Source organism: Phragmites australis, chromosome 3, assembly GCF_958298935.1.
Source record: "Phragmites australis chromosome 3, lpPhrAust1.1, whole genome shotgun sequence".
Classification (NCBI taxonomy): domain Eukaryota; kingdom Viridiplantae; phylum Streptophyta; class Magnoliopsida; order Poales; family Poaceae; genus Phragmites; species Phragmites australis.
In genome coordinates, this window is record NC_084923.1 from 43,136,034 (window position 1) to 43,153,856 (window position 17,823).

Below are 17,823 nucleotides of genomic sequence, written 5' to 3' on the forward strand. Positions count from 1 at the left end.
CTGGCTACTGTTGTCTATAATTATTCGATGTGGAATACCATATCGAGTAATTATGCTCCTCATGAATCTCTTGGCCACTTCTGTAGTTATCTTTTCTACGGGTTTGGCCTCGATCCACTTAGTGAACATGTCGATAGCCATGAATAAAAATTTGAAACCACATTGGGCCCTTAGGAACGGTCCCAGGATATCCATGCCCTAGACAGAGAAATGCCAAGAAAAAGAAATTATTTTCAGAGCTTGGGCTAGTCGAGTGGTCTGCCTTCTAAAAAATTGGCAGCTTTCACACTTTTTGCACAGCTCGAAGGTAGGTCCAATTGATAGCCACCTCTTCACGCCGAGAAATTATTTGGAAATGCCCTACAAATCGGGGTGCTAGCTTCCCCTCTGACTTGAAAATGTTGAACCTCTTTGAGAGGAGAAACCTTGAGATAACGAAGTCCCTAATATCAAAAACAAGTTCTCGTCAGCGGCGGTCCGTGTAGCTCTTCTGTCGGGACTGAGCCGTGAGGAGACACATACGAATAGTTATAACATGCTCTTCTGCCTCTTTGACCAAATCCGGGCCTAGAAAAGCCCTTTCACCAAATTCAGACCAATTTAATGATGTTCGGCATCTTCGGCCATAGAGAGCTTCAAACGGCAACATTCCAATGCTCAACTGATAACTGTTGTTGTAAGAGAACTAGGTGAATGGCAAGTAAATTTCTCACTTCTTCCCATATGTGAGAGCACAAGCTCGCAATATATCTTCTAGAACCTAATTCACCCTCTCGGTTTGACCATCAATTTGAGGGTGGTAGGCGGTGCTATAGAAGAGCTCGATTTCCATGGCTTTATGAAGGCTCTTCTATAAATGAGAAGTGAGTTGAGTGCCTTGATCGGAAATGCTCTTCTTCGGAATCCCATGAAGGCAAACAATTCGGGTGAGATATAACTCAGCATAATCCTTGGCACTGTATCGAGTCTTTACTGGGAGGTATTGTGATGACTTTGTGAGGCGGTCCACGATGACCCAAATTGAGTCATAACTTTAAGAGATCTTTAGCAACCCGGTAATGAAATCCATACCAATCTCCTCCCACTTTCAGGAGGGAATAGGCAACGACTGGAGCGTATCGACCAACTTAAGATACTCGGCCTATACTCTTTGACAGAAGTCACACTCGGCAACATATCGAGCGATTTCTCGCTTCATTCAAGTCCACTAGAATCTTAGTTTGAGGTCACGGTACATCTTGGTACTCCCCGGATGAATTGACAATAAAGAATTATGATCTTCATCTAGAATCTTCTTCCTTAGTGCCTCAACCTTTGAAAAAATTAGTCTCTTTTCAAACCATATGACCCCCTTATCATCCTTAGAAAAATAGGCATCCTTGCCCTCCTTCATTTTATCTCGAATTCGGATCATGCCCTTGTCATCCAATTAAGAACCTTTTGCACCTTGCTCGGATCAACGGCAACACCGTTCTCGAATAAAACATGCCCTAGAAAAGTGACTTCTTTGAGCCAAAACTTGCACTTGTTGAACTAGGCATAGAGTTGATGATCCCGAAGTCGGTCAAGAATAGCACAGAGATGCTCAAAATGTTCAGCTTTAGTCTTAGTGTATATAAGAATGCCATCGGTGAAAACCACGACAAACTTGTCGAGGTCCTCCATAAAAAATGTGTTCATCAAGTACATGAAGAACGCCGGTATATTAGTCAATCAGAAGGACATGACAATGAACTCATAAAACCCGTAATGGGTAAGAAATCCGTCTTTGGAATATCCTGTCGAGACCAGTTCAAGAAACAAACCAATCTTATCTATGTATTGAGCACATGAATCAATCTCAACACATAGTGACTTCATTGATGATAATCATTACAATATCCGTACTTAATCAAATTAACTGTCTTACAAAAGTGGCCTTCAAGGATCGAAGAACCAAATAAACTACAGCAGAACTAAATGAACTACGAGGACTCTAATTGCTTGCAATGTCAACTTGGTGGGTAGTCACATATGTTAGGGTTTACCTAGATATTCCCTTATCATTTCTTGAAATCTTAGTGGTTTATGGTTAAGTGTGTTTTATGGGTAAAAATGTTTAGCCATGCTATCGGGAATATCGGGAAGTGTTATATAGTTGACTAATGAACACATGTAACAGTGATGGTTAATATGGTGATGAATTTGATATAGCAACATGGAAACTTTTGATCTTGAGCATACTGATATTGGTGATAGCGGACATAGTTATGTTGTTGGTTTAGTAATTGCTCAATTAACTTAAGTAAGAACTGGTTCGTGAAGCGACAACCCAAGAAGTAACATACCAACCATGAGCCCTTATAGGGGGCCCTGGCTTATTAATTAGTGGATTCTATTATGTGTGTGCAAAACAGTAGGAGTGGATGCGTGGATATGGGATCCTGGATCATGTGAACCTTCTAGCGCAAGAGGGGGCTTCTGGGTAGGAGAAATGTGTCTATTCCGTAAAACCTAGCGGTGACGTTATAGGTGCATGTCTCCCGATCAATTGCATATGGTGTTGTTGGGCACCAGTGCTTCTGTTTCGCTGCAAATATCTATATAGAAGATAATATATGTTAATTATTATAAGATTTAAATGTTTATTTATTTGAAGTATTATTTTGTTACTTCACCTGTGATGTCCTTATGTGTGTTGAACATTCTAGACACACATAAATCGTATCTGGTTTTATCCATTAAAACTGGATGTGACACCATGTTTAATAAAAAATACCTGACATATATACATGTGCATGTATGCATGTCATTTGAGAGTAGCAAGGATTAAATTTTGATCTGAATCAAGAACTAGAGCATGTCGAGTTGATCTTCGCAGCATAATAAATATTATTCCTTTTGTTTCCAAAGTTAACAATGTTCAACGAAATACGTCAGTTTTGCTTTGTCAAATCCCTAATTTATTTCCCCTTCCTCTCTCCTTATCTACCTTCTTCCTCTCTCTCTTCTGTCTCTCTTGTTCCCTCCCCGTGATCACGCTGCCTGCCCCGCCAACTGCCGCGCCGCGCCGGCAGACCTCGCACCCCGCGCCTTGCCTCGCGCCCAGTGCCGCTGCCTCGCGCCCCGCGCTGCCTTGCTCCGCACGCCCGCCCGGTCGCCGGCCTATATAAGAGATGAACAGTGTCACCCGCCCCCTCCTCACACCCACTCTCTCTCTCTCTCTCTCTCTCTCTCTCTCTCTCTCTCTCTCTCTCTCTCTCTCTCTCTCTCTCTCTCTCCGAGCACTCCGCCGCCTTTCCGGTCCGCCGGCCGGCGAGGCCCGCCGTCGGTGCGCCGCCGCCGCTCGTCGCCCCTTCTCCTTCTCTTCCTCTCTTTCTCTCTGCTGCCCGAGCCAACTCGACCCGCTCTCTTCTCTCCCTTTTATCTCTCTCCGCGGATGACAGGTGGGCCCCCGAGCCATCGCAGCCGAGCCGTCGTAGCCTGAGCCCGAGCCCAAAACAAAGCCCCGAGCCGACTGACAAAACTAAGTCCGAGCCCTCTGAGCCGAGCCATGAGCCGTGAGCCGTGAAGCCGAGCCGAGCCGTGAGCCAACCAAAGCAGAATATTCCAGGAATATTCCCCCTTTTCTTTTTTCTGAATTTCTCTCCCGGCAAAACTTCCGAAGCCCGTTTCTCCTCCGTCCTTACTCCGTTTTCAACAATTCTTCCACTGATATTCATCTAAATTTGAGATCTATGCAATAATGTCAATTTCATAATTTTTGTAAATTATTTTATCATTGTTTAATCGTTTGATCGTGTATGCCTCTGTCGTTGTTGCGATTATTAGAGGAAGGAGCATTCGAGGAAGACCCCGAGGACCCGGAGTTTGAAGAAGGAGCAGACAAGGACTTCAACGAAGGCAAGTCCTACAAATACTGATCATGTTGATCCTATGTTTTTTAAATACAACCCGTAGAGATGTTGTTTCAAACAATAGGAGTATGCATGATTAGATTAATAGTTGTGATTTTAGAGAAATGCTAGAATAGTTATGACCTAGCTTGTTTATCCCATGCCTTGTTGAAACCCTAGAAGGTTCCCAACATCAACTATAATGATTGTTTGGATGAATGTTTGTTACTAGTATGCTTAGAATTGCTTTGCTCAAAAGAAAGAACTAGATTATTTACATATGTTAATCATGCTTTTCAAAAATGTGAAGTGATGTGTGCTTGGTGCATGTGCGAGTAAAACTTGTGTTCTTGGAAAAACTCTAGAGTAGTGTTGACGAGGGCGAGTAAGATACCCCACAAAGGTGGGAACTACCTTGGAGCAAGGTTCGCCTTTGTGGTGTTTTTGCTGAGAGACTCTTGCCTCAGTCGTATAAGGACAGGTTCGTTATGACATCTCACCTAGTATCCACTCGTACAACCACATGGTCTGAATGGGCAGGACTTGACCTAACCCCTCTGACTTAGTGCGGTACCCACCCGGAGGCCGGTAGTGGCAATGAGGACCAGGAGAAGACTTGTGTGGTGCGTAGCTCAAGGTCCAGCTAGTGATATTGTTAAGGCTATGTCAAAGCCTTGGGATTGCTAAGTGGTCCTTCCCGTGAATCTTCTAAGGCCCCTGGTATCTTAGTGCCCCATGGGTGGATATTGTGACCAGTTGCTAAAGTGGGAGCCTGTGCATATCTTGTGGGTAAAGTGTACAACCTCTGCAGAGTGTTAAACCTATCCGGATAGTCGTGTCCTCGATCAAAGACATGCTATGGTTTGGTCACAATGATTAGCTTTTTGGCGTGAGTATCTCCTTGGTGTGTGAGTAGGCTGTGTGCCCGTGTTTTCGAAAAGAAGGGTTTTGGCTTTGTGCCCTAAGCCTCCTGGACTGTGTGTCCGCTGGCAAAAGACTTATGGGAACTGGCGGGATGAAAGTATCTCCCCAGGGCCGTCAACCCCCATAAGCTCAATTTACGTGTTCTCTTTGGAAGTGTTTTTATTAAAGTTAGTCTTTGTAAAATGAACCTTGCATCAACAAAACTAGCTTTCCGCAAAACCTAAAAGACTCTACAGCCTTATCCTTTATCTACCCTTAAGCATCTAATTTCCCCCCTTGAGGTAGGACTTGCTGAGTACCTTATGTACTCACACTTACTAATTGCGGATCCAGATGATCCAGAGACCGACTTCGTCGAAAGAGAAGATGAAGATTAGAGAAGCTGGTTTCGTCTGCACTCAAGCTGCCTGTAGGGCATGGGTCGCTTTTGCGTGTTTCGGTTGTGCTGTGAGAGTTTGTTAATTTATGCCTTCGGGCCTCTGTTGTAATGAACTCTATGTTGTACCCTATTATCGTATTTAATCGATGTATGTCTGTGATGTCTACTTCTGTTGGATTTTGTGCGTACCAGCTACTGATCCAGGGACTGGTATGAGCTACACGAGGTGACCCCAAAAGAGGGGTTCGACATTTCACTAGTATAATGTTGTATTGATATGAGAAGACTTAGAGAAGTGTGCAAGTTAGGGGGGAAACTTCCCTAAAAGTGTGTCATCCCAAAATAAGTATAAGTCCAGAAGACAAATAGATCATTCTTGCAGAATAAAAGAGTCAATCTAGTAGATTAAGTAAGCATTCTACTATTTTCCTCGTTATGAGTTTTTACCTGATGGTTCCTCGTGCCTCTGCCCCCCCCCCACACCGCCGTCCTCCGCCCTCCTTTTTGATACTATTATAAATTGTCTTACTATTTCAATCTAGTGGTCGATTATTGTACCATGGGGGCAGAAAAGAACAACAACCCTAAGAAACCAAAACCACAGAGGATGCTCACACTAGAGGGTGCCCTGGTACAAGATGGAGCAGATGCAACCAGGAGGTCGGATAAGAGCCCAAGTTTGCACCCATTGTCCTCCTCCGATAGCAGCAAAAGTGAGCGCTCGTGGCACAACTCGAGCCATGTTTCCTGTGAGCTAGAGAGCCAACGTCGGGCAAATAGCCCCGACTACAATCCTGCCGAAGAGGTATTGAGATGAGTCAAGGCTTTCAAATTAAGTTGTCTCCTATGAATGATGCAATCTTGGCATTTTGGTGCTATCACTTTGTTCCAATTTGAATTATTCCCATTCTACTATTCTATCGCACTTTTGGCATCATTTGCTACTTATTTACTAATTTGCATGGCATCCTATTCTAGCTATATCCTTATCTTTTCTCTCTCTCTCTCTCTCTCTCTCTCTCTCTCTCTAGATGTCTGCTAACGCATCTTCGACAACATCCTCTGACCTGTCACATGGCTATGAGGAAGCGCACTCTCCAATTCAAGCAGCTGGTAGTGGTGCACAAGCACGAAAGGCAAGGATACAAACATAATGGCCGATAGACAAGGTTATCGTCATGGTAATTGATGCGGATGGGCTACCTACGGATGAATAGGTCTTGAATAGATTTCGAAGGGTCGCAGGGCTCGTTGCTTAGGAGAGGGTACCAATAACGACTAAGTTCGATGACCTTAGTGACAAAGTGAAAAGGGACTTATTCGATAATGATCTCAAGGAGTATCTAGAGTATCCAGAAAATATAAGTGAGTGTCAAACGAATGTCGAGATCAAGGCAACAATGAAAGCGATCGTGAAACTTAACTGAAGCTTTAAGAGCAAGCTTGTTAATCGGTACGTGGCTAAATGGGTGACACCCTTAGAGAGCTACAAGCACATGAAACTGGAAGATTGGGAAGCTTTTGTGTAGATGAAGAACTCATAGCAGTTCAAAAAGAAGAGTGAGAAGAAGAAGCAGCTTTGGGCTAGGAACAAGCACAACCACATGACCGGCACAACTGGGTACATGGTGAAAAGGGTAAAATGGCAGGCAGAGGATGAAAAGTTAGCTAAAGAAGGTCGCGAGAATCCTTGGTCGTAATTCCTAGGACAATTGCGGTCATATTTGCGTGCAATGGGTGAGCTGTCCAAAAGTAGAGAAATCACATTTAGAAATAGTAAAACCCAGTCAGTTGCAGAAAAAGTAAAAGAAAAGGCAGCTGAAGTTAGTCAAGGTTCTTTCACCGAGGTCAGGGAACATGATGTGCTCTAAGCGACGCTGGAAACCCCGGAGCACCCAGGTCGAGTGTGAGGTGTATTTAGTTCCCAGGATTGGAAATATGGCTTTCCCGAAGACCTCAGAATGTATAAGAAGAGGAAGATGTCAGGTGTGAACGTGGATGCATTGTCATAGGATATCACCCAAAAAGTTTATGCAAACATCGCGCAAACACTTGTAGCATAGGGAATAGAGATTTTCATCCCAGAGACAGATTCCCCTGGAACTACAGGGAAGAGTAGTTGCCCCTCTAAAGAGGTCGATCAATAAGTAGCTGCTGTCGTGACTAAGCTGGATACGATATACCTACTAGAAGGGCCCATGCCATGTAGCCTTGTAATTAGGTCTGGTGGGTATCAAATGGATGTTGCTAGGGGTCAGGTGCTTCCAAACGTTTAAATCTTACATACAGTTCTGATACGTGTTGGCTTTGCTGTGGTTATGGTGGATATAGGTACATAGCAATACCACCCAACACGTGTTGGAGCTCCCCTCAATGATGAAGTCGCAACTGTTGGTGAAGCTCTTCGTCAAAGGAGACAATGGAAGAGGGGTGACATCGTGGTCTCCAGTGCATCTCAATCTGGATGAGCTTCAAGTGCACCGCTGTCGCGCCCCTCAATTCTAGATAAGGTGACTTTGCTATCTTCTCCTCTGTATCCGGCAGCCTCACTTTCAACTCCAATTTTGTCTCCCCTAAAAAGTTCAAAGAAGAAGGAAAAAAGAGGCAGGAAGAAAGGCTAGAATAAGCACCTACCGAAGAAGTCAAAGGCTATTGTACCGACAAAGAAGTCCATATACATTGAAAAAGTTTGGAGTAGTGCCCATATAAAATTCCAATATGGGAAGCGCTTGATAACGGCAGATGACCTAACAAGGGTGGGACAAGCATGTGCCGACCTGTATAATTACTGCATCCAGAATTATAGAGACACCAAGGCTCAATCAATAATTGTACAATACAAATGGTATCACTTCTGAACTGAGGATGACTCCTTCATTGTGTGCTTCAATGACTTATATCACCTCTTCAACCTTTATGCCATCGATGTATCGTTATTACGAATCTTCACATTGTAAATCCCTTTAAACTGGACATTCATTAATTAATATTATAAGTCTTGAATCTAACTATTTTTTTATTTGTAGACACTTGACCAAAGAATCGAAGAAGAAGGAGCCCATCAGATTTCTTGACCCTGAGGCCATTACAGTCTCGATCATCGGAACGCATGGCGACTACGCTGTGGACTATGTGGCTAGGACAATGCAACACTATTCCAAAATAGACTACCTGTTGGGTGCCTATAACACTGGTGGTCATTAGATCTTACTAGTCATTTGCCTCAAGTGGAACTTAGTGTGGTACCTCGACTCATTAAGACCAGTAGGACCAAAAGTCAAATCTGGAGAGCGTGATTATAGCGTTGTAAAATGACTCCTTGACGTATAAGTTTTGTTGGCTTTGTTTATATATTTAACTTTTTTAACATTCAAATGTTTCCTGATCAATCCCTCTTTATGTAGGGCTTTTCACAAGTACTTTCAAGCTGATCCTGATTACAACGTGAAAGATGACCGCAGACTGACACATAAGACCGGGTTTTGTGGTAAATGCTACCAAATAAATTACCAAATATTTTCTGTTGCTATTTTTTCTTTTGATCTAACAATAAATTTTTTTTCGTGGTACTACCAATAACCATCGAGCAATGCCTGCGGATTCTATGTTGCATATAATATGTTCTTCACGATCCGAGCAAATGATATCAAATCCCTCGATGTAAGTTTAATACAAAATTATTTATAACTAATTTCAGTAATTATTTTAATTCTATAATAAAATGACATTGATTACGTGTAAAATTATTTAGGGATATGAGGCTTCTTTTTTCAACGACAGTGCACTCTTGGGGTTCAACAACGGATCGCCGAGTTCATAATATATGAATTCATCAACCCACACGACGAGGTCCATTATAGAAACTCTAGGGCGTGAGGTCTTATGTAATATAAAGCGTTCAAAATTTTATAACTTGTGATTTTGGGATGAATTGATTAAAACTTTGTAACCTTTGTCATTCTGTGATGAAGTGAGTTTTTATATAAGTGTGTTGTTGATATGGATATTGATGCATTGCTATTGTTTGTAGGGAGAAGATGTCTGTCAAATTTTGGTTATGCTCCAGGATACACCTAAGAAACAGAAGAAACCCTCAGTGAAATAAATACACATAAGTGACGTGTGAAGATCATTATCCGTCACTTATAAAATGCACATAAGTGATAAGTAACCTCGTCACCGTCATCACCATCAATGATATGTTTCTCCTAGCACATAGGAGACACACATCAGTGACGAGTGAAGACCATTAATTATCACTTATAACGTAATATAAATGAAATGTAACCTTGGCACCCGTTACTTATGTGATCATATAAGTGCCAGCTAACTTCATAACCCGTCATTTATTTAAACATATAAGTAACGGATAACTTTATAACTCTTCACTGCTATATTTTTACTCAGCATATAATATACGTACATCAGTGATATGTCACTATTGTGATCTGTCACTAATATAGTCATCAATGATGGATTATAATATATCACTAATAACCTCTTATCAGTGACTGTCGGTGTATTTAGAACCAGGGGTCCCTAAGTCCCGAGGCCAGACCGGCCGTCCACCACATATCACCACCCTGCAAGATAGGTAGAAACAGAGTGCCCCCGAAGGTTCGCGCAAGCTCGTTCAAAGACTCGAAGGGCCCCGTCGTCAGGGTGTCATCCAGTCAAGGGCCCGATGCCGCATTTAATAGGCGCGCGTGGCCTGACATTCTGACATCCTGACATTCTCGGCTGCCCACGCCCCAGTGTCAGACCCTGCCATGCAATGGCAGGGGGGCGTGGGTCCATTAAATGCACGGGTCCCGTCCCGTTTTCGCCTGCGCGCCTCGGGATAACGTCGCCAGAATCGAAGCGCTCGGCCTGCCACCCTGCCCTGGCAGGAGAACAAGACAGGGTGGGCGCACCGGGCACCTCTGAGGCTGTCCGGTGGGCCCTTTTCAGAGCACCCCGAAGCTTCCGCAGCGGCTGGTGGTCGAATGCACGCCGCCTTCCTCCACCGCCCCTGTCACTTCGCCAAAATGAAATGATTACGCCTTTCTCCGTGGCACCTGGGCATTCGCGTCCCCTCTTTCCCATTCAGGATATGTCGAGGTCGGCGCATCTATAAAAGGAAAGGATGGAGGACACCGAACAAAAAAAGAAGAAGAGAGTCAGTCGAAGAACAAGAAAACAACAGCCCCCGATCGCAAGACGATCAAGAGACCAGCTAGCTAGAACATAAGAGCCTCCAGCTCTTTGTAAACAGCTCTCCTTGGAGAACCAGATATATCCTTGAAGGATCCCCTTCAAGGATAGATATAACACTCATACAGGAGTAGGGTGTTACGCCCCCGCGCGGCCCGAACCTGTTCAAAAACCCGGTGTACCCGCAAGCCAGCGCATTTACTTCCGTTCCCGCTTTTTTCCCGTACAAGCTTTTCTAGGATCATCCCCCCGGCCGAATCTCTAAAGAGGGGTCTCTCGGGATCCCTGCGACAGGAGTTCACTCTCCGACAGCTGGCGCGCCAGGTAGGGGGGAATATCCCTAGATTGTTTGTTTCCCTTTTTTCTCCACAGGAAAAGTGGCCGGAGGCAGTCCCAGTCATCAAGATAACCAAAAGCACGGCGCTCCAGTTTGTCCGCGGTATCACTAGCCGTTTTGGTGTCCCCAATCGGATCATCACCGACAACGGCACCCAGTTCACTAGTGCCTTGTTCGGGGACTATTGCGAGGATCTTGGCATCAAACTTTGCTTCGCTTCCGTCGCTCATCCTCGGAGTAACGGGCAGGTCGAGCGTGCCAACGCAGAGATACTAAAGGGCCTCAAGACCCGGACCTATGACGTGCTCGCTAAGCACGGGAAGGGATGGGTGGATGAGCTGCCAGCCGTGCTATGGGCCAACCGGACTACGCCAAGCCGCGCTACCGGGGAAACTCCTTTCTTCCTCGTCTACGGCGCCGAGGCGGTCCTCCCCTCCGAGCTTACCCTAGGCTCCCCTCGAGTGCACGCATACTCTGAGGGCGAGCAGGAGCATCAAAGGCGCGACGACGTAGACTACCTGGAAGAGCGCCGGCGGCGTTCTGCTGTCCGGGCGGCTCGGTACCAGCAGAGTCTGCGTCGTTATCATCTGCGTCACGTCCGGGCCCGGTCTCTCGAGGTGGGGGACCTAGTTCTCCGGCGCATCCAGTCGCGCGAAGGAATGAATAAGTTATCCCCTGTGTGGGAAGGTCCTTTCACCGTAATTGCAGTCCCCCGGGCAGGTTCTTTCAGGTTGGCGACGGAGGAAGGGCAGCCACTCCCGAATCCGTGGAACATCGAGCATCTTCGACGCTTCTACCCGTAGACGGTCAAGCTCGTGGTTCAGGTTGATAAGGCCGGGGGCTTCTCCCGCCCGAGCAGTCTGGAGGCTTCGCCCCGTGTGGTAAATTGCTGTCACCCAACCTTGTAAATATCGTACATTCAGTATTTTAATAAGCAATCACTATGTCAAATTATATCTCTGGATTCCCTATGTTTAATCTGTCTGGTGAGGTGCTCGGTTGTGCGAGAAAAAGTTCGCTCTCTCATTTTTTCCCGTTGACAAAAGAATCCCAATCGGTATACATGCGAGCAGTCGCCGCTGACTTACGTCCGACATGGTAGGCTGTGGTGTTCGGTGTCGTGACGGGCTCCCGGGCACTAACCGAGTTTCGGGGCGCTCTGAGTAATCCCATCACTCGAGCTGCTCGAGTAGGCCGGAGCTCAGGCCCTCGGAGCGGGCTGTCGGTGCTCGGTCTGGCCTGTCATACCCGGGCGCCACCGAACCATAGGACCTCTAGGTTATGCCTCTGTCCGCCTTTGTCTGCCGGTTCGGGTATTCGAGAGGTCTCGGGTCGAAAAAACGAGAGCAGTCTATGGCAAGTACCGCACTAACAGAGCGCACCAGACAAAGAAATTCTATATTCTCTCTCTTAAGTCACAGGTCGGCAACCACAAGCAGTTCGGCCGCGAGGGCTTCAATGCCCCGGTCTCTGGTCGGCCCCAAGGGTCTTCGGGTGGTCCTACCGCCTAGGCTTGGGTGGTCGAGATCACCCGACCCTAGGAGCCTCGTATGACTCTGGGCGCTCGGGCGCTCCGTTGAAAGGATCAAGTCCCCGGGCCCCCGAACTCGGAATCAACCCCTTCTGGGTCGGCTGGCCGGAAGGCCGACGGCTGTCCGGTGAGTGGTTATGTTCAGACAAGTCTGCTTTCAGTAAATTTATGTTCCCGAGTCATTCTCGGGGGCTCTTGCGCTTTAATCTGCTCGGTGAGGTGGTCTCTTGGCACGCAAAAACCCTGCCGCGTGTCGGCTTTTTTCCAGAACGACAGAGCGGTTCGTAGAAAGGAGTACCGTGCGTGCGGTAACGTCTGACCGAAGCCCTTCGTGGTGGTCGTGGTGTTCGGTCCGCTCTTAAGGACCCCGAGCACTACCGGGTCCTCAGGTGCCCTGGGTAATCCTATCACTCGAGCTGCTCGAGTAGTCCGGAGCTCAGGCCTTGGGGGCAGGCTGTCAGTGCTCGGTCCGGCCCTTTTTGAGCCCGGGCACCACCGGACCGCGAGGACTCTTGGTCACATTCTCGCTCACACGCGTCTCCCTTCTACCGGCTGAGTGGTCGCAAAGTGAAAAGGTGTCCGCTGGGCACGGCGTGTTCCGGGCAGGGCCGTTCCATCTCCCGAGCAAGGGACTCTGTGTCTTTGTTTCTTAAACTAGGCAGTACGGACTCGCGAGAGCTTGAAGGCTGGCTGCGCCAACGCCAGCAACCAGAACAACTTCATTTCTCGGGGATGGGAAGGTCGGGAGCGGCCCGACTGAGTACTCCTCGGGACTTCCAGGCGGAGCGCCAGAGGAAACATCAAGCATACAGAGAAATTGGAGTTGCGAGCCCAAGGAAAAGCTGCCATTATATTCACAAGACATAGACAAAGCATTTTTTCTAAGGGTTCACTCCTAATATTCACTCCTGCATCTACAACAAAAGAAAAAAGGGCGCCGAAGGCCTAGTCAGCGGCAGAGGCGTCGGCTGAGTCCTCTGAGTCGTCCCCGGGGGCTGGCGGTGGCGGCACCTCTCGCCTGAAGCCGGCCGCCACCGCAGAGGCGGTACTCCTAACCGCTGCTCGGGCGACCTCCTCCTCAGCCTCGACCACTCCCTCCCGCGCCGGCTCCAATGGGAAGTCCGGGTCCCTGCTTCGGTAGCAGGCCAGGACATGCTCGGCCACGGCTTGGGCCAAGCCACGTCCCTCCCGGGCGGCAAGTTCCTGAACTGCCCAGGGCAGGGTCTCGAGGCGCTCGCAGACCTGCTGCAGCTCCAACACTTGTCGTGCGGGGCCGTCGCCCTTCGTGTCGCCGACAAGCCGCCCAAGACCACCTTTCTCCATGGCCCGTCGCATCCGCCGGAGTATATCCTCCAGCATCTGCACGAGGTTGACCCGCGAAACAAAGGCTGCCTCGAGCTTCTCCCTGGCGGCCCGCAGCTGTGCCTCGAGTCCCTGGTCCTCGGCCGGACCGGAAGAACCGCCAGCTGCGGCGGGGACGGCATCCTGCTTCGCCTTAGCCACCACCTCGGACAGGGCTTGTTCACGGGCGGTCAGTTCCGCCTCGTGTTTCGCATTTTCTTCCGCCCTGGTAGCCGCGGTGGCCGCCGCGGCAGCGGCTTCGCCTTCCCGGCGACTCAGCTCGCCCTCTCGGCGATTCAGTTCGCCTTCCCGGCGACTCAGCTCATTCTCCCGTCGGGCCAGCACCTCCTCCTGCTGGACCACCGAATCCTCCCGGGCTCCGAGATCAGACGCTAATAGCTCGTTATCCACTTCCCGGATGGAGACGTCCTCTTCCCAGCGCTTGACTTCTCCTCTGATCTTCTGGAGGTCGTCTTCCCAGCGCTGGAGGTCGGCGCGCGTCGTCTCGACCGCGCCCTCTCGGCGGGCCAGCTCGGCCTGCCGCTCCTCTGCAAGCCGTTCCCGGGCCGTGACTGCCGCCTCCCTCACCTGCGCCTGCCCCATCCTGGCAAGGGCCTCGGCAGCCTGCTGCCTCGACGCCTCAGCCAGGCGGGCGGCGTCTTCTCGTTCCCGCGCGGCCTCTGCCCGCGCGGTCCTCGGGCCTTCTCGTTCCCGCGCGGCTTCCGCACGGATGTCCTCCAGGAGCTTCTGCTCCCGCGCGGCTGCCGCACGGCCCTCCTCTCAAGCGCCCGCCAGCTGCGCCTTCTCCAGTACCAGGCGGGCGTGCTCGGCCTCGAGCTCCCCCTCCTTGGCCTCCACCGCCGCGCCCAACTGCCCGACTGCGGCTCGGACGCCTTCAATGGCGGCCAAGAGGGGATCGGCAGGCCGGCCAGGCACTGCGAGCGCCGGTGGGTCCCAGGCTTCTCCGCCGGATGCCTCCAGGGGGGCCGAGCTCTCCACAGGGCCCTGTGCCGCCATCCGCCCCGGGCTCTGCCTGCCCGGGGTAGGCTCCTCCGGAGCCAAGGCCTCGGACGGCAGCTGCGTTCCCGCATCAGCCGCCTTGCCCACCGGCCCCGGCGAGGCATCCGCCTCCACCGTTCTCCGCCCCGGGCTCTCCGCGCCCGGGATAGGCTCCGCCGGCGCCCTTCCGGTAGTCGCCGCCACCGCCTCTCTCCCTATGGCCGCCACGTCGATTGGCGCCTCCACGTCGATTGGCGCCTCCGCCGTTCCTACACTGGCCTCCGCTGGCGCAGCGGGCAGGTTCGGCTCTGGCCTTGGCGCCTGCTCCCTCTCCGTCGCCGCAACGCCTGCGGCCGGCCTACGGGAGACAAGTAAAAGTTGTCAAAACTTAGTTCGGGCCGAAAGGACCCATGGAAAAGCAAGAAAAATGACTCACCGATACCGCCATTTGGCCGCTGGGAGCCTAATGTCCGGGTCCGGTGCCGTCGGTCCGGACCCCTCCCGCCGCCTCTTCCGCTGAGGGCTCGGCTGGGCCACTGCGCGGGCCTCGGGTGCCGCCGCACGAGTCTCGGTCTCCGCCGCGCAGGTCGCAGGCGTCGGCGCGGGCCCCATCCGCACCAGGCGCGGCTCCAGCACCGGAAACGCCGCCGCTGCCGTCGGCGACGGCGGAGACTCCGGCAGCAGGATCAAGGCCCGGGGTCGTTTTCCCCGGTCTCCCGACGTCAACTCTTCAGCAGCTTCAGGGGCGCCCTCTTCTCTGGCGCGGCGGCTACTGCTTGTGGCGGCCCCGTCGCCAGCCTGCGCCGAGCTGCCAACAACCTCCTCACCCAGGAGTTCTTCCAGCCCGGGGAGTTCAGAGGCCTCGGGACTCCGGCTTCTTGGCCGGTCCACGGGCCCTTGGGCGTCAAACTCCGGCAGCCGCCTCATGATAGCCACCCGGTCGGGATGGGCGCAGAGCGCCATCTCCGGCCACGGGAGCTCCGCCCGGCTCATGTCCTCCGACCCGGTGATCACTCGGGTCATCCCTCGCAGCTCCGCCTGCCCCAGATCCCAACTCGCGCCGATCTGGGTCCTAGTGATGTCCTCCGGCCCGGTATAGAACCAGCTTGGTCGGGCCCGCTCCCGCAAAGGCGCCAGTCGTCGACGCAGGAAGTCCACGACCACCATAACAGAGGTCAGCCCGGACTCGCGCAGCTCCAAGATGCGCTCCAGCACCGGCTTTAGCCTCGCATCTTCTGGCGGCGGCGCCTCCCACGTCGATCGCCGAGGTTCCGCCGCCTTCTCTGGCAACTCGAGCCGCTCGTGGGGGTCGATGTCGACGAAGAACCAGTCCCGTCGCCATTCCTCCCACTTGCTGCGCACCACCTGGGGAATATAATGGTCCCCCAGGCCTTCCCGGAGCCGAAGGTTGCAGCACCCCGCGACGTCCGCCGTGGAGTGCCCCCTCTTCTTCCCCACCGGCCGAAGGACGAAGAAGTGGCGAAGCAGCGTCGCCGACGGCATCACCCCCACGAACATTTCGCAGAGATGTGCGAAGACCGCCAACGCCACGACGGAATTGGGGCTTAGGTGCGCCATTTGGATGCCGTACGTCTCCAGCACTTGCAGGAAGAAGGCGGAGAACGGCGGCACTAGCCCCGCCGCCACGAAGGAGGTGAAGAGGACGGTTCGTCCAGGAACGGTCGTCGTCGGCGTCAGAGTCGCCGGCCTCACCACCACAGCACCCTCCTGACCTTCCGGCACCAGCAGCTTCTTGATTTTATCCGCCGCCTCCTCATTCCTCAGGCGAGATTCCGGCAAGATGCTGTCCGGAGTCCTATCCCGGCGTCCTCCTCCAACCCTCGTCATCTCAGCGGAGTGGAAGGCGTTTTTTGGTGGTGAAGAGAGAGAGAAGGAAGAACGCTCCGGTCGCCTGGGAATTTCCTAGGGGCTTCGAAGCGCAAAGGAAGCAGGAGCACGGGTGCGAGAGAGCGTGAAAAAGGGGAACGGACCGATCCATTCCCCCTTTTATATCTCAAAATTCAAAAACTGCCGCCCCGGACGGTTCGCTCGGCGAAGCGTCGCCTCGGTCGACGCAACTGTCAGGCGAATCTCCCGCCGATCGCGCGATGTCAGCGGTTGCCAGGCGTATTTTCCTCGATCTGCGCGGCGACCGCGCGGGCCGCCCGTATGATTATCGTGCCCCTCGGAAGTTGTATGGACACGCGACCACTCATTTTCCCGTTGGGGCATACTTGATGTCTAAAATCCGCAGGGGCCACCTCTCGAAAGCTTGCCACATGGCATCCGGCCAGCCTTGGCCTCGGTCGCGACGAAGGGCCCATTCGCAGTCTCCGTCCCATCGACTGCCAGCGGGCCCGGGGGCTACTGTCGGTGTATTTAGAACCAGGGGTCCCTAAGTCCCGAGGCCAGACCGGCCGTCCACCACATATCACCACCCTGCAAGATAGGTAGGTTCGCGCAAGCTCGTTCAAAGACTCGAAGGGCCCCGTCGTCAGGGTGTCATCCAGTCAAGGGCCCGATGCCGCATTTAATAGGCGCGCGTGGCCTGACATTCTGACATCCTGACATTCTCGGCTGCCCACGCCCCAGTGTCAGACCCTGCCATGCAATGGCAGGGGGGCGTGGGTCCATTAAATGCACGGGTCCCGTCCCGTTTTCGCCTGCGCGCCTCGGGATAACGTCGCCAGAATCGAAGCGCTCGGCCTGCCACCCTGCCCTGGCAGGAGAACAAGACAGGGTGGGCGCACCGGGCACCTCTGAGGCTGTCCGGTGGGCCCTTTTCAGAGCACCCCGAAGCTTCCGCAGCGGCTGGTGGTCGAATGCACGCCGCCTTCCTCCACCGCCCCTGTCACTTCGCCAAAATGAAATGATTACGCCTTTCTCCGTGGCACCTGGGCATTCGCGTCCCCTCTTTCCCATTCAGGATATGTCGAGGTCGGCGCATCTATAAAAGGAAAGGATGTAGGACACCGAACAAAAAAAGAAGAAGAGAGTCAGTCGAAGAACAAGAAAACAACAGCCCCCGATCGCAAGACGATCAAGAGACCAGCTAGCTAGAACATAAGAGCCTCCAGCTCTTTGTAAACAGCTCTCCTTGGAGAACCAGATATATCCTTGAAGGATCCCCTTCAAGGATAGATATAACACTCATACAGGAGTAGGGTGTTACGCCCCCGCGCGGCCCGAACCTGTTCAAAAACCCGGTGTACCCGCAAGCCAGCGCATTTACTTCCGTTCCCGC